The sequence below is a fragment of the Molothrus ater genome, chromosome 19, assembly GCF_012460135.2.
Source record: "Molothrus ater isolate BHLD 08-10-18 breed brown headed cowbird chromosome 19, BPBGC_Mater_1.1, whole genome shotgun sequence".
In the NCBI taxonomy this organism is placed as follows: Eukaryota; Metazoa; Chordata; class Aves; order Passeriformes; family Icteridae; genus Molothrus; species Molothrus ater.
The window spans coordinates 12,481,128-12,495,533 of NC_050496.2; the positions used below are offsets into that span (position 1 = coordinate 12,481,128).

At 61.6% G+C, this 14,406-nt stretch overlaps 1 protein-coding gene across 2 annotated transcripts in view; it reads left to right on the plus strand.

Moving 5' to 3' along the window:
* RBFOX3 (RNA binding fox-1 homolog 3) overlaps nucleotides 1-14,406 on the plus strand; it is a 140,349-nt gene that overhangs the window by 14,121 nt on the left and 111,822 nt on the right. Inside the window, exon 1 of one of the 2 annotated variants that reach the window (XM_036394305.2) lies at nucleotides 10,470-10,621. The exons of the other annotated variant lie outside the window; for it this stretch is intronic. The gene's annotated coding sequence lies outside the window, so the exon portion shown is untranslated. Of the gene's footprint in view, nucleotides 1-10,469; nucleotides 10,622-14,406 lie in introns of those variants that run through there. 2 annotated transcript variants of the gene reach the window in all.

Consider the following 14,406-nt stretch of genomic DNA (forward strand, 5'->3'; position numbering starts at 1 on the left):
TGTGGCACTGCTAACAGCGCGGGAAGGTGCTGATAATGTATCGTGTGCATCTGCTCCTCTGGGAGGAAGGGCTGAGTGAGGGGGAAGCACTGCTCTGGTCTCCAAGGAATATTGGATGTGACGAGTGTTTCAAGGCACATTTTGATATCAGTATCTGAGGAGCATGAGGCACAGATAAAGAACATCACCTTTGGCCACCCTGCCTGGGGACACTGGGAGCTCCAGCTAAAGGGCTGATTTTGCACTGACAACGCCCCAGGCGCTGCTTCCGTGTGTGGATGTGCCCAAGGGGCCATGGCTGCCCCACGTCCTGCTCAGCATCCTCTGGAGCAGCAGCTCCAGGCCGGTGGCACCAATCCTGCATCCTTGGAGACACTGCTGAGAGCAGGCAGGGAGCTCCAAGGGCACCACAGGCTGTCAGCCCTGACCCTGCTGGGGCTGACGCTGTCGCCCTGCACTCGTGCACCAGTTAGCTCTCTGAAGATCGATGAAGGGGCTAAAAATGGAGAACACGAGCCCAGTGGAACTGTCCTGCTCAGTGTCCCAGCCTGTTTCCAGCCTTTGGAAGAAGTGATGTGCTGAGCACCCCATGGGCAAACCTGCAGCTCCCTATGGCACGCGGATGCACGGGCAGTGCTGGGGCAAGCAGCTGCTGAGCACCAAGGACGGGATAAGCTAAGGATCAGGGTCACTAAAATCTCTGCCACGGCCTAAAGCTGCCCCAGGAGCAGAGCTGGGGGGTCTGGGGTGACTCTGGGGGTGTGTGGAGCTGTTGGGGATGGGATGCAGCTGCAGGTGTGTGGTGTGATGGGTGTGCACCAAGGAGCAGGGCAGCACTGCCAGGGTGTTGGATGGAACCAGGAGCTGCCCTGGACTTGGCCCGAGCCCTGAAGCAGATGGAAGGAGGAAGGTGCTCCAGCCAAGCTGCTCGGAAGGGCTGGAGAAGAGGAAGGAGGTGGGAAAGGAAGCTTTGAGGGCTGTGGGGGCTCTTTGGGCAGGAGCTGGCTGCCGGTACCCCCAGGCAGGACTTTGACTCCTACCCCTGAGCTGCTGCCTTGGTGCCGATGTGGGAGCTCTGGGGTGTCCGCGGGCTGGACTCGCTCTCCAGCGTGGGGGTGACTGAAGAGACCCCCGAAATGACCCCTTACCCTCAGCCCCTGCAGTGAAGGCTCGGGCAGCGCCCGCGGCACTGGGCGAGGAACCTGTTACGGGCCGGGGGGCTCGGAGGGACCCGGGAGGGACCGGGGAGGACCCGGAGGGGACCGGGGGAGACCCCCGACCCCCCGGCGTGGCCGGACTGGGCCAGCAGGGGGCGCTGCGCGGCCGCGGCGGGGGCGGGAGAGGCCGGGGAGTCCCGGGAGCGGCGGGACCGGGATGGAACCGGGATAGAGCGGGGATAGAACCGGGATGGAGCAGGGATGGAACGGGGATGGAGCGGGGATAGAACGGGATGGAGCGGGGATGGAACGGGGATGGAGCGGGGATGGAGCGGGGATGGAGCGGGGATGGAACCGGGATGGAGCGGGGATGGAACCGGGATGGAACCGGGATGGAGCGGGGATGGAACCGGGATGGAGAGGGAATGGAGCGGGGATGGAGCGGGGATGGAGCGGGGATGGAGCGGGGATGGAGAGGGAATGGAGCGGGGATGGAACGGGGATGGAGCGGGGATGGAACGGGGATGGAGCGGGGATGGAACGGGGATGGAACCGGGATGGAGCGGGGATGGAGCGGGGATGGAGCCTGTGTCCGGAGCAGCAGGAGGGCCGGGAACACCTCTGGGATCAGGGGGGATATTGCACCCCACTGGGAGAAGGGATCCCCGGCAGGGATCCCGGTGCTCAGCTGCTTTCCTTCCTTCCTTCCTTGCCCTCCTCGAGCACGGCCCGGGCTGGAGCGCTCTGGGCCTGCCCTGCCCCCGTGCCTGCCCACGCTGCTCCTCCCTGCTGGCTCGGGGTGATCGGGCTGCGATTGAAGCCACCGAGCTGTGAGGTGTGGGAAGGGAGCAGCAGGGCTCGGGATGGATCGGAGCCCGGCGCTGGTGTTCAGCACTGGGGTCGGGCTGGCTGGAGGAGCGGGATGTGATGGAGCCCGGAGAGGGTCTCATCTCCAAGGCTGAGTCACCGGCAGCGTTGTGAGAACCCCAGAGGTGGTGCCCACTTGCTGTCTGCCGTTCCTAGCACTAAATTTGCTCATGGGCTGAAAATCAAGACTCCCTCTTGAGGCAGCCCCGTGCGGGGACTCAGCCGGGTGGCTCCAGCCGGGGGGGCTCTGGGGCACCGCTCAGGCCTGGGCCAGCCCTGACTCAGCAGCAGCAGCAGCAGCTCTGCTTACCTGGGCTGGTGCAGCCCCTTCCTTCTCGGGAGGGTGAGCTGTTCCACGCTCGGACTGAGCTCCTCCCATGCTGGGCTCCCTGGGGAGTGATCTGGCCAGCGCTCAAGGTGAGGAGAGACACAAAAGGAAGAGAGCAGGGAGGAAGACTCTGCCTCGCTCTCCGCCGCCAGGCACCGTCCCTGGCTGATGTGAGGGGTCGGGTCCCATTCCCCGTCGCTGCTGCTGAATGCTCGTGGTGATCGCCAGGGCTCCTCCTCCTGCTCCTCGCTGGGGTCTGGGCCCTGTGGAGCAGAGCAGGGTCAGCCTTGTGGCTGCAGCCTGGCTCTGCTCTCCCCTGGGACCCTCGCTCTGCACTTGGTTATCCCGGCATCGACCGCTCCCCCCGGCTCTGCTCAGCTTCCCCAGCTAATGGCTGTGTCTGCCTCCCATTGATCCCAGCTGCAGAGCCCATTGATTAATTGCATTTCTTATTACACTTCGTGGTATTTTACTCCTCTCTGTGCTTCCCTCGTGCCAGCTGCTCGCCCTGCTCCTGCCGGGAGGAGAATCCCTCTGCCCAGAGAGCCCCTGCTCCGTGCTGGCCCTGCTCTCCTGCCCCCAGCCGCCCTTCCTCCTGCTCTCCCTGCCTGCCTCTCCCTCCAGGGCCGGGGCAGTGCCTCTGCCTGCTCTCTGCCCGTTCTGTGCTCCCTGGGCCCTGCTCCCGTGCAGTTCCTGCGGGTGGCACAGCCCTGCCAGGGCGAGAGGCCCTGCCCAAGGCAGGCACTGTGTTCTTCCCTCCCCGACACCTCCACACTCACCATGTGCTCCTTGCTCCGTGCCTCACCTCCTTTCAACTCTCCTGCATGCATCATTCAAAAGCCATAACATTATTTGGCATAAAATATTTACTTAACTGAGCTTTTTGCAAATATTCCCCTCCATTATTTTCCCTCCTTTTGGGAGCAGACACTGCTTCTCCTGTGCTCTCAAATGGCTTCTCTTAAATAATACAACAAGAACGTATGAACACGCAGTAGCCTTTTCCTTCCTCCTGAAATACCCATGAATGTAACAGTGTCACCAATCCATTAGGGCCACACCAGGACTCAGGAACCCCCAGCAGCTCTGCCTGCAGAATCACCTCACTCTGGGCCTGGGACAGGCAGGGAAGGTGCTCCAGGAGGGAGCAGAAATACAGGAGAAGGTCTGACACGATGCAGAGAATTAATAATAATTAAAGAACGTTCCTTTCAGGAGGGCCAGCTGAGGCTTGGCACAGAGAGTGCAGGAATGAGCATTCCCAGCCTGGTCCCTGCAGGATGCTGGGCAAATGCTGGAAACAGAATTGCCTCCAGCAGGGAATTGGCTGGTGCTGGGGAGGCCAGCCTGGGACACGGGGTGCTGGGGACACGTCCTGTCGTGGGCAGGTCCTAAAGAAAGGGATATAGAATTGCAGGAGCCCCCTGGAGCCATCCATCTGGAGAGGCTCAGCGGGTCTCTGCTGTCCTGGGCAAAGGTTTGTGGTGTGCTTGGGCTTTTCTTCTGTTTTCTTCTGACAAGGGGAGTGGTTTGTCTAGGGGGATACAGTGTGGGTAAATGAAGATGGTATAGAATGTAATCTTATCCCCTAAAGAGCTGCAGCTGAACCAATTACCAAAGATTAGGAGCAGGCCTGATGCTAACAGGCCACACCTGTAGCAAATAGGAACAGTGGTATAAAAGAGTGGATTGGTGGACACTGGAGTCAGGTGGTGACTGTGAGGGCCAGGAAGAGTCAGTGCCTAGAGGAGCTGCCTGTGAGGAACACAGAGAAGGTATGAAACTCTGGTGACATGGAATCCTTGCACTATAATGATAACAGAACTCTTGATCTATCAGACAACAGGCTTGGAGCTGGAAGGGAGCAGGTTTGGGTTAGGAATTGGACAAGACTTCCCTGTGAGGGTGCTGAGGCTGCTGGGGAGGCAGGGATGGAGCCCGGGAGCTCTGACCTGCAGCTAGGCTGAGGCAGCTGAGCATTTACAGTGCTGCTGTCTGTCATTCCCCATCCTGTGGGACCCTGCTCTGAGCATCCCCGGCTGGGCTGGCCATGGAATCCGCTCACCCCGGGTCGGGACCTGGCTCTGAGCATCCCCGGCTGTGCCTGGGGCCGGGCTGGCCGCGGAGCCCGCTCGCCCCGGTCCCAGCTCTGTGTCACCGGGCGGGGTTTCAGCGTTCCGTGTTCCAGCCCGGCGAGCAGCCCTGTCCCTGTAATGCGGGCAGATCCCGCTCCTGCGGAGCCGTTAATTGATTTCCCCGGCCGGCGCTGCCGCCCGTGGCTGTGCTGACACTCGCTCTCCCTGCCCGCGCTCCCGTCAGCGCCTGCGACAGCCAGATCCTGAAATTATTGATAAACACTCATCGGGGCTGGAGCCTGGGAAATTGCCAGCAACCCCAGCGGGTTTCTCTCTTGCCAGCATCATTTTTCTTGATGACAGCATGTTCCGAACTTTGGCGGGGAGGGGCCGGGGCTTCCTGGGAACTTTTTTTGTTGTTGTTTTATGCACTGGTGGTTTTAAAAGATCCCTGCAAAGAGCAGAGTGGGGAGGCTGGGGAGCAAATGCCTGTGATTATCTCTGTCCTCCCCCCAGCCCCACAGAGAGCTCCACTGGGCTGGATTCTGCTCAGAGCTGTGCTCTCACAGGTCAGCCCTGCTCCCCCATCCTGCTCAGTGCCTCTCCAAGCTGAGGAATTCTTGATTCCAGCCTCAAGGGTCCCTGTCTCTTCCTCAAGTCCTCTGCTCCTGCAGGCTGTTACCCTGCAGGGCCATCAGGCTGGCGGGTGTGGGCAGGAGCAGGACATTCCTCATCACCATGAGCCTGATGCTCTGCCCCAGGGCACGGCCGGCCCATCCCGCTCCCCCAGCCCCTGGAGCCGTGCCGGGGCGGTGCTGGTGCTGTCCCAGCTCACACGGCACACTGGGACGTGTGTGGGGCACCGTGGGTCTCTCCCTGGGGCTCGGAGCATTTTTCTCTCTGCGGGCTCTGCTAATTACTGGGAGGTTGTGGATCAGGAGCAGAGGGAAGTGTCCTTCGCTGGTTCTGGCACTAGAAATAATTGAGCCATTTTTCACCTGTGGCCAATCTACTTCTGTCCACGTCTTGATTTTTCTCTTAATCGCTTGGAGATGCTGTTGCAGCTCTGGATTCACAGCCACGTCCAGAGCTTTTCAGTAATCGCCGGGATTTTGTGCTCTCTTGCTGCTTGCTCAGTTTGCGCTTCAGCTCCGGGGCAGAGCTCGCTTCATCCGGGCTGGGTTCGCCTCTGCGCAGCCGAGCCCGGGCATCTCGGGGTTCCTCGGGAGCGCATTCCAGCCCGGCCCGGCTCGCACAGGGCTTGTCCGGGAATCTGGGAGCCCAGGGCTCCGTACGGCAGCGTCGGGATGGGAGCGGCGCTCGGGAGGCGGCCCTGCTGCCCCCACCCAGGGCCGTGCTTTGCCGTGCCGGGGCCGTGCTTTGCCGTGCCGGGGCCGTGCTTTGCCGTGCCAGGGCCGTGCTTTGCCGTGCCAGGGCCATGCTTTACCATGCCGGGGCCGTACTGGGCCGTGCCGGGGCCGTGTCAGCGGCCGGCCAGGCTGGGGCAGTGAAGATGTTCACAGCGAACTGAAAGCTGTGATTTATCAGTGCTGGTCCCCAGAGGCTCAAGGGCTGTAAGGCACCAAAAAATCCCATCCATCACAGTGAAGGGTGAGCTGCCTCTTTTTTTCCTCTTTTTTTTAAATGCGTTTTTTGGCCGTTTTATTTCTCTGTGAGTGCTGGAGCTGCGAGGGGGAGCAGTGTGAAAGGCAGCCCTGGGCACGGGGGCTGGGGAGCCCTAGGGGTGGATGGTGCCTCTCTCCTTCCCCTGCATTATGGAATCTCTCCCCTCTGCTGAGCTTTTAGGGGCTGCAGCCGCTGTGAGGTCTCCAGAGCGTGCACAGGGCCCCAGCCGTGCCCCCCAGCTTGTCCCTGTGTCCCCCGTTTGTCCCCGTCTGCCTGCACACGTGTGTGCGCATCTGTGTGCGGATCTGATTGTTTGCTTCTGTGTAATGTTTTCTTTTCCCAGTGTTTATGGGCCATGGGATTGGAAGTGAAGCAGCTACTTAATTGCTGTCAGGCAAGGAGACGGGTTATAAAGTTGCCAAGGGAGAAAATAGCTCGCTCTGGGGTAGGTGCAGGGGAGCAGGGCTGATGAGAAGAGGAGGGGGCGGGAGGCTGGGGGTGGAGGAGATGAGGAGAGAGAAAGAACAGGAAGGGATCAGCCGGCAGTGGAGGAGCTGGCTCAGGAAAGGAGCTGCTGGGGAGGAGGAGAAAGGCCAGACAGAGGTGCTGGGCAAGCGTCAGCTCCCCTTGGGGAGCCTCCTGTGTCCCCCAGGATGGTGGCGTTTGCCTTCTCCTGTCGTGAGTGTGGCTCCTGGAGCGCTTCCCAGAGGGAATTCAGGAAGCAGGAATCCCTCCTGCCTGTCCTCCCCATCCTCCCTGCTGCCGGAGCCTCCTGCCTGCTGCTGCTCCAGGTTCTTTGCTTGCAGGCCTCTTCATCTGCATCTCTTTCTTGTTTGCTTCATTATCTGCCGGTGTAACCCGGCACCGTGTCATCCTCATTGTGCGGCTCCTCCCTCTCCCTGCTCTCCCCGTTCCTCCAGCGAGGACTCCCTTTCCCATCCCTCACTCTCAGCGCCGCACATAAAAGCGCCCTGATGGCCACGGCGTGATGGCAAAGACAGAACTTAATTTCACAGCATTTTCATATAATACTCCATAAAACTGAACAAATTTGCTGGAGTCCAAATGCATCTCATTATGCAGAGTCATTGGAAGGGAGCGTTTCTGTTTGGGGCCTCAGCGCTCAGTGAGGGGATGGTGCAGAAGAAGGGAAAAAGAATTAATTAGGAGCTGCTCTGGATCAAAGATCCTGCATTGCAAGGCACATTAAATACACGCCTGGCTCATGAATAAAAGCTGCACCAAACCCCGTTTGCCTGGCCCCACACAGAAAACCTTCAGTGGAGCTGAAGGGGTGCGCAGGGAGAGCTTTGGCTGAGCCTGTGCCCCAGGAGGAGGAGATGGAGCAGGGCAGGAGAGGGAGATGGATCTGGGCATGGAGGGGATGGACACAGAGTGCTCAGCCGGGCAGGAGCAGGAGGCCTTGAGGAGGAGACGTGAACGGTGGCTTTGTTCCGTGGCATTCCCCCGTGCCCCGGTGTGGGGAGCAGCGCTGGCCAGAGCTCCTGCCCCGATGGATGGCAGTGCTGCTCCCAGCGCAGGGCAGGTGGATTGGAACTGCAGCAGCCACGGCAGAGGAGAGAGCTCGCTTCACTTCACACTGTTAATTAATCTCCAAGCCAATGAGGATGCTCTCATCTGGTCTTTACTTAATCCATAACCCAGAAATCCTCAAATTATGTCATTTGTTCAATACAGATGAAATTAATTACTCTGGGAAAGAGGCAACAAGTTGCATTTGCGATGTTCCCTATCGTGCAATCAGCGCGGTGCGGCGGCGGCGGTGGGAGCGCCTGCAGGGCGGGAGGGCTGAGCAGCACCAGCTGTGATCGGTACCCCTGGACCGGGAGAGACCCAGGGCTGCCTGAGCAGCACCAGCTGTGATCGGTACCCCTGGCATCGGGAGGGACCCAGGGCTGCCTCCTGCCGCCTCTGGGATGGCCGGGATTGCCGAGCCTGGGCGGTGGTGGAGGAGCCCCAGCTCAGCCCCTGCTCCTCCCCGTTTATTGCCTCTCGCTGGGGTCAGCGCAGCTTGCAGGGCTCACCGGGGGGAAGGAGCCCCCTGCCCGCTCCCCTGGGCTCTGCAGGATGTGCCCACGCCCCTGACCGAGGCACCAGGGGCGGGTCCTCTCAGGATGGGTCAGGGGAGCTGGGCACGTAATTACAGCATTTCCTCATTAGTGCAGTCATCGTGGGGGCTCAGCACCCCCAGGATCCTGTGGGGGGCACCCAGGGTGATCCCAAGAGCTGTCAGAGCCACACTCACAGCCAGGGCTGCTCCTCCCTCCCCTTAATGCTGTGCCCGTGCCAGGGGCTCTGAGCATCCACAGCACGTCCCAGGAGGGCTCCAGTGAAGGATGAGTCTGGGGCTGGGCTGCCTGCACGGGGGGAGCCCCTCACCCCCTGTCCCTGCTCAGCCTGGGGGGCTGTGGGGATCCCTGGCCCCTTCCTGGGGGGAAAGCTTTGCTGTGAGCGGTTGAGGCAGCTACCAGCTCACACACAGCTAAACAGAAAGAGCTGTTGTAACAAAAAATCCATAGTGGTTGTTTGCTAAAATGGCTGTAATGAATTGAAAAATATGACAAGCTGATGCAGGCAGCTACTGGGAGGTGTCCGGGCCCTCAGCCCAGCTCTGCAGCTCACCTGGGTCACCCAACAGGGCAGAATCCTTTCAGAGGAGAGAAAAACCAACTTTCTCTCTGTGCTATCAATTTAAATAAATTACCTATTGCGTTAGCTGCACTTAAAGCAAAGCAAGAAATCAATGCCTTGCCTCGGCTGCTCTGAACCCCTTGGTTTGCACCATGAAAGCTGTGACTGCCAGAGGTGCCTGTGCCAGCAGTGCCTGGCACCGGGGGCTGTGTGTGTGTGGGGGGCACTGCCCAGCTGCCCCCAGCGCTGCTGCCCTGGCCTGGGCACTGCAGGGACCCCGAGGTACCCCCAGGTGCACGGCAGCGCCGTGCCAGGCTGGCAGAGGCCGGGCTGGCTCTGCATCCCTGGGCATTGGCACCGCGGGGCAGCTCTGGGGGTGAGCAGAGCCTGCCCAGTGGGCACAGGGCAGGGGCAGGGATGGGTGCAGGGAGCAGCAGGATGCAGGGATGGGTGCAGGCAGGGGTGCAGGATGGATGTAGGAAGCAGAAATGTGGGCAGGGAGCCCTGTGGGAGCTGGGCAGGGCAGGGTCCCAGAGGGCAGGGCAGATTTCAGGAGCAGCCTTTCAGCCATGGCTGTTCCCTTTGTTTTTTTCCTGCTGAAAGTGCTGCCTTGTGCAAAGCTGCTCGAGCTCCTCGGATAAATTAGCATCCAGGGGATTGTTTTCCTCTACATTTTGTGCAGTTGCATAAGAGGGAGGAACAGAGGAGCCCAAGGAGCAGATTGCTTTGTAGAGGCATGAAACAGCCACAGCCAGAGCCGCTGCCCCTCCTGCTGCCAGAGCCCGGCGCCTGCAGCTGCGTGAGGCTGCGGGGTCGGAGCTGCTGGAGCTCCTCACCTGGGCAGGGCAGGAGGGCAGGGGCTCTCTCTGGGCACCTCCTGGCCGTGCCCAGGTGTGCCAGCCCGCAGCGAGGCCGTGCCCAGCAGCAGCAGCAGCTCCTGCAGACAGCCCAGCCCCAGCCCCTGTGCCAGGGCAGCCCCTGCCCGCTGCTGCTGCTCTGCCTCCAGCTCTGGGGGAGCCAGGGGGAGCCCCAACAGGAGCTCTGGGGGAGCCCCAACAGGAGCTCTGGGCGCTCCCCAGCGGGGCCATCCCCAGCTCGAGGAGGAGGAGGAGCGGGAGAAAGGTGTCAGTATCCACTCAGCCGCCTCCTCCTGGCCCGACCCCATCGATTGTAGCGATCCCAGCGTGCGGAGCCGTGCGAGGCCATGGCTGTCCCGCAGCCCTGCCAGCGAGGCACGGCCGGAGGGTTTGGTTTAACCCTTCTCGCACCCCAGCTCGGGCCCCCGGGGCTCGGCGGCTCCTGCCCTGGTCCTGCCGGCCGGGCCGGGCTGCGGATCCGTGGCTCCTGCCCTGCGTTATTCCCTGTGAGCCTGGCCCGCCCCATCCTGCCCTCCTCTGCCGTCGGGTGACCTCCCTGGGGGATTTTCCCGTGCCTGAGCGGGGGCAGCGATGCCGATGGCCTCCCCGGGCTCAGCACCCCAGCGATAACCCCGGCGTCATCGCTTCACCTTCCCGGAAAACCCCCGAGAGGAGCTGGAGATGGGCAGGGCCGGGATGAGGGAGCCGGCGAGGCTCGGGCTGGCAGGAGGGCGAAGAGAAGGGAGAGGGAGGGAGGGCAGGGGCTGGGGAGCGGAGCCGGCGGAGGGAGGGAGCTGCGGAGCGCCGGGGGAGCGCGCTGGGAGCGCTTTCATAACCCTCAGCCAGAGTGGCTTGCTGAGGCATAAGTGATGGAGGGAAATAGGATTATCTCACAGAAGGGACCAGGGCAATAACAAACATCGCATCCAGCGCCGCCCCGGTGCAGAGCGGGGTGCGGGCACAGCCCCGAGCCGAGCCCGGGCGGGGCGGCAGCGGCACCGGAGCCCTCGGGACGCGGCTTTGCTGCTCTTCGGGACCTGGCCCGGCTCTCCGGCTCCTGTGAGTGCAGTGCCGGGCTGGCTGCGTGGGGGCTGCTTTGGGGTGGCAGGAGCTGATGTCCTGCTCCGTGGGGAGGGTGCTCGCAGGGACCTGCGGGTCCCAGGGTGGCACCGGCGTGTGCCCAGCTGCGGGCAGAGGCCGCGGGTCCCCAGCCCGGACCCCTCGAGGGGGGGACCCTGCAGGGCTGTGCCGTGTCCTGCCGCTGCCACCGAGGGCTCTGCCCTGCCCTGGCAGCCGGAGGGTGCCCGGCCCCGCTGGGCTGGCTCTGACACAGCCCTGCACGCCGTGTGGGGAGGGGCGTGGAGCGATGGGAGCCCCTCCAGCGGGCAGGGCACGACAGCGACAGCCCGGGTGTGACCGGGAGAGGCAGTGCTGGGGTCTGAGGGGTGCAGGGGATGCAGTGCTGGGGGATCTGAGGGGTGCAGGGGGTGCAGTGCTGGGGTCTGAGGGGTGCAGGGGGTGCAGTGCTGGGGGATCTGAGGGATGCAGGGGATGCAGTGCTGGGGGATCTGAGGGGTGCAGGGGGTGCAGTGCTGGGGTCTGAGGGATGCAGGGGGTGCAGTGCTGGGGGATCTGAGGGGTGCAGGGGATGCAGTGCTGGGGGATCTGAGGGGTGCAGGGGGTGCAGTGCTGGGGTCTGAGGGGTGCAGGGGGTGCAGTGCTGGGGTCTGAGGGGTGCAGGGGATGCAGTGCTGGGGTCTGAGGGGTGCAGGGGGTGCAGTGCTGGGGTCTGAGGGATGCAGGGGGTGCAGTGCTGGGCCTGGGGGCTTCTGTGCTCTCCAGGGGTCTCCTCGGGACACTGCAGGACTGAAAGCACAAAAGTCTCCCTTGACTTTGTTACAGTGACAGTCTGAGTCTCCTCGGGCTGGGAGAGGCTCTTTAGCCACATTAACAACCTGAGATCAGATGGGAAAGATGAAATAACTCAGGCTCCTCCCACCTCTCACTTGAGATTCTGACAGAATTGCCACAATTAGAAAAATTCACCTCGAGGCTTCGTCTGTGAGGGGCCAAGCCATGAGGAAGCGTTTGGCCCAGAGGGAGGCAGGGGAGGAATTTCAGCTGCCTCTCATCTTTCATCATTTGCCTTCTCCAGCTCCTATCTTGGCAGCCCCAGTATTTTGCTTTGTCTCCTTCAGGTGACTAATCATTAGACTAATTAGTTGCTAATCAATGTTTAATTAAAATGTAGCGGTTAATTACTGGAGGTGGTACCGCAGGTTGACTATGAAGTGTGATGGAAACATTTCTAAGGGCAGTTCCCAGGGAGCTGTCCCCGTTCTTGGCTCAGGGCTGCTCCAGGCTCCCCTCCCCTGGGAGCTGCAGGTGTGACACACCTGGGACAGCTCCTGGGGTGGGCGGCTCCGGAGCATCCCTGACACTTTGCCCAGGTGTGGCAGCTGGGAATGGAGGAGCCTGGGCAGCTCTGGGCAGGGTGGGATGGGGAGGATGTCCCTGGGATGGAACGGGAGGCAGCCAGAGCAGGATCCCAGGGCTGTGAGCCCCTCACCTTGGAGCTGTGTGAGCATTTGGGAGCTGCTGAGTGTCTGCCCAAAATCCCAGTGCAGGGCTGCAGCTCCTGTTCCCCCTGCTCAGCCTCTGCCCAAAATCCCAGTGCAGGGCTGCAGCTCCTGTTCCTGTTTTCCCTGCTCAGCCTCTGCCCAAAATCCCAGTGCAGGGCTGCAGCTCCTGTTCCCCCTGCTCAGCCTCTGCCCAAAATCCCAGTGCAGGGCTGCAGCTCCTGCTCCTGTTTTCCCTGCTCAGCCTCTGCCTGGTCCCATAAAGCCCTCGGAGGCCAGGAGGGAGGGAGGCAGGGAGCCCTGCCATGCCAGAGCCAGCAGGTTCTGCATGCTGGAGCCCTGGAAAGCGCTGTTAGAGGTGCATCAGTGGTGCTGTGTGGGTCACCCAGGGGTGCTGCCTCCAGGCACTGCCCCTCTCAGGCTGTGCTTGCTCCTTCACTCTGCAGCTCTTCCCCCTCCCTGTGCCCGCTGTGCCCACCCGGGGCAGGGGCTGCTCACGGCTCTGGGGGCTCTGTGCCAGCTGAGGGCACCGTGTCCTCCTCAAGGCTCTGAACCCTCACGGCTCCATGGGGTGGGCACCTGAGGGAGGGGCAGGGACCCCCGTGCACTGGCTGTGTCCCCTCCTGGGTGCTGGGCAGTGGGGACAGGCCCTTGGAGGGTGCTGTGCTTGTGCCGGTGCCACCATTTACATTCTCCCTTACATCCCCTATTTCACTTCACTTGTCATTTTATGGCTCGCTTTAATGCCTTGAGAGCAGACCCGCAGCACAACGAGGTCTGGTGCTGCAGAGGGTCCTGCGGCAGACACGGTGTCTCCATCCAGCTGGGGACACCGGAGCACAGCGGCCGTGCCTGTGTCTGGCTCAGGCAGTGGGGTGTCTGTCACCTGGCCAGCAGCAGCGATTGGTTTTGGGGAAAAACGTTCTCTTTCCCCCCTCCCTGCTAGTTAGAGGGAGACGCTAACAGCGGCCCAGGGGTTGGGTGGCTGGGGTGGTGACAGTGCAAGGAACAAGCTATGTTTAGAAATAATTGCTTTGTCTTTCACAGAGGTATTAGTGCCTCCATGCTGGCAGCTACAGGAATTAGCTGGAAGTTTTGGTGACACAAATACAGAAGGAAAATTATTGCTACTTATCATCGCTTCTGTGTGTGTGTGTGAGGGGAAAGAGGCGTCGCCAGGGCAGGGAGAGGGAAGCAGTGAAGCAAAGGGGCTGGGGGTCTCCAGCACAAGGCTGGCACATCCTCGGGGGGAGCCCAGCCCTGGTGGCTCCTGCTCCACCAGAGATGTTGGGTTTGTGCCAAGGGGGTGTGCCCGTCCCTGGGACAGTGACAGGGACCTGCAGCACCAGCCCTGGGGAGTGCACACCCTGTGGGACACCGAGCGCTGGCATCCCCCTGCAGCGATCACCTTGTGCTGATCCAGGTGAGCAGCACCCCAGGCATGCTCAGCCACGGCGAAGGTTCCCTGTGCTAAAATTCTGCTCTCCTGGATCCTGGTGTGCCCAATCCAGGCTCCTCTGTGCATGGAGGAGCAAACTGGGGGGCTCAGAAGCAGCCCCATTTTGGCTGTTCAGTGGCACCGGGTGGCAGTGCCAGGTCACTGGGTGGCAGTGCCAGGCCACCGGCCGAGGCTCCCTTGGGAGGAGCAGCAGCTCCTGTGGAATACACGGTGCATGGCAATGGGAGGATCCTCTGTTTGCTTCTCCTGGCTCCGGGAGCGCCGTCCCTGCCCCGTCCCTGCCCATCCCTGGCAGGCCACTGCCCCCAAAAGTAAAGCTGGATGTTTGGGAGGAGCAGATCTCTGATGGAACAGGGCCGTTCATGCTCTCAGATATGAAATTCCATGCAGAATAGGAAATTATTTCCTCCTCAGTGATCCCGGTAAATTGAGTTAGCTCTTGCTCCCCCGACAGAGTTGTCGCTGCCGTCGTGGGGCGTGGATGAGGCTGGGAGGGAAGGGGAGGAAGGGGAATGTCCCTGCCTCCCTGGGCCTGTCCAGTTCTGTCCCCAGCATCGCCTCCTGCTCCCCCTGAGGAGCGAGATCCCAGCTCCAGCTGCTGCTGTGGGGAGGGAGCTGGGGCTGGAAGCTCCTTTCTCTCTGCTCTGCCTGGAGGGAGCAGGGCTGGGAAGGAACCCGGGGCAAAATCAGGGGGATTTTGGGTCATTGTCCAGGGCCTTTTCTGAAGCCTGAGAGCTGGGTCCAGGAGGGAGGATGGGAGTCACACAGGTAGCTCACTTTCAGGACACATGTTTGCTGTGGTGATT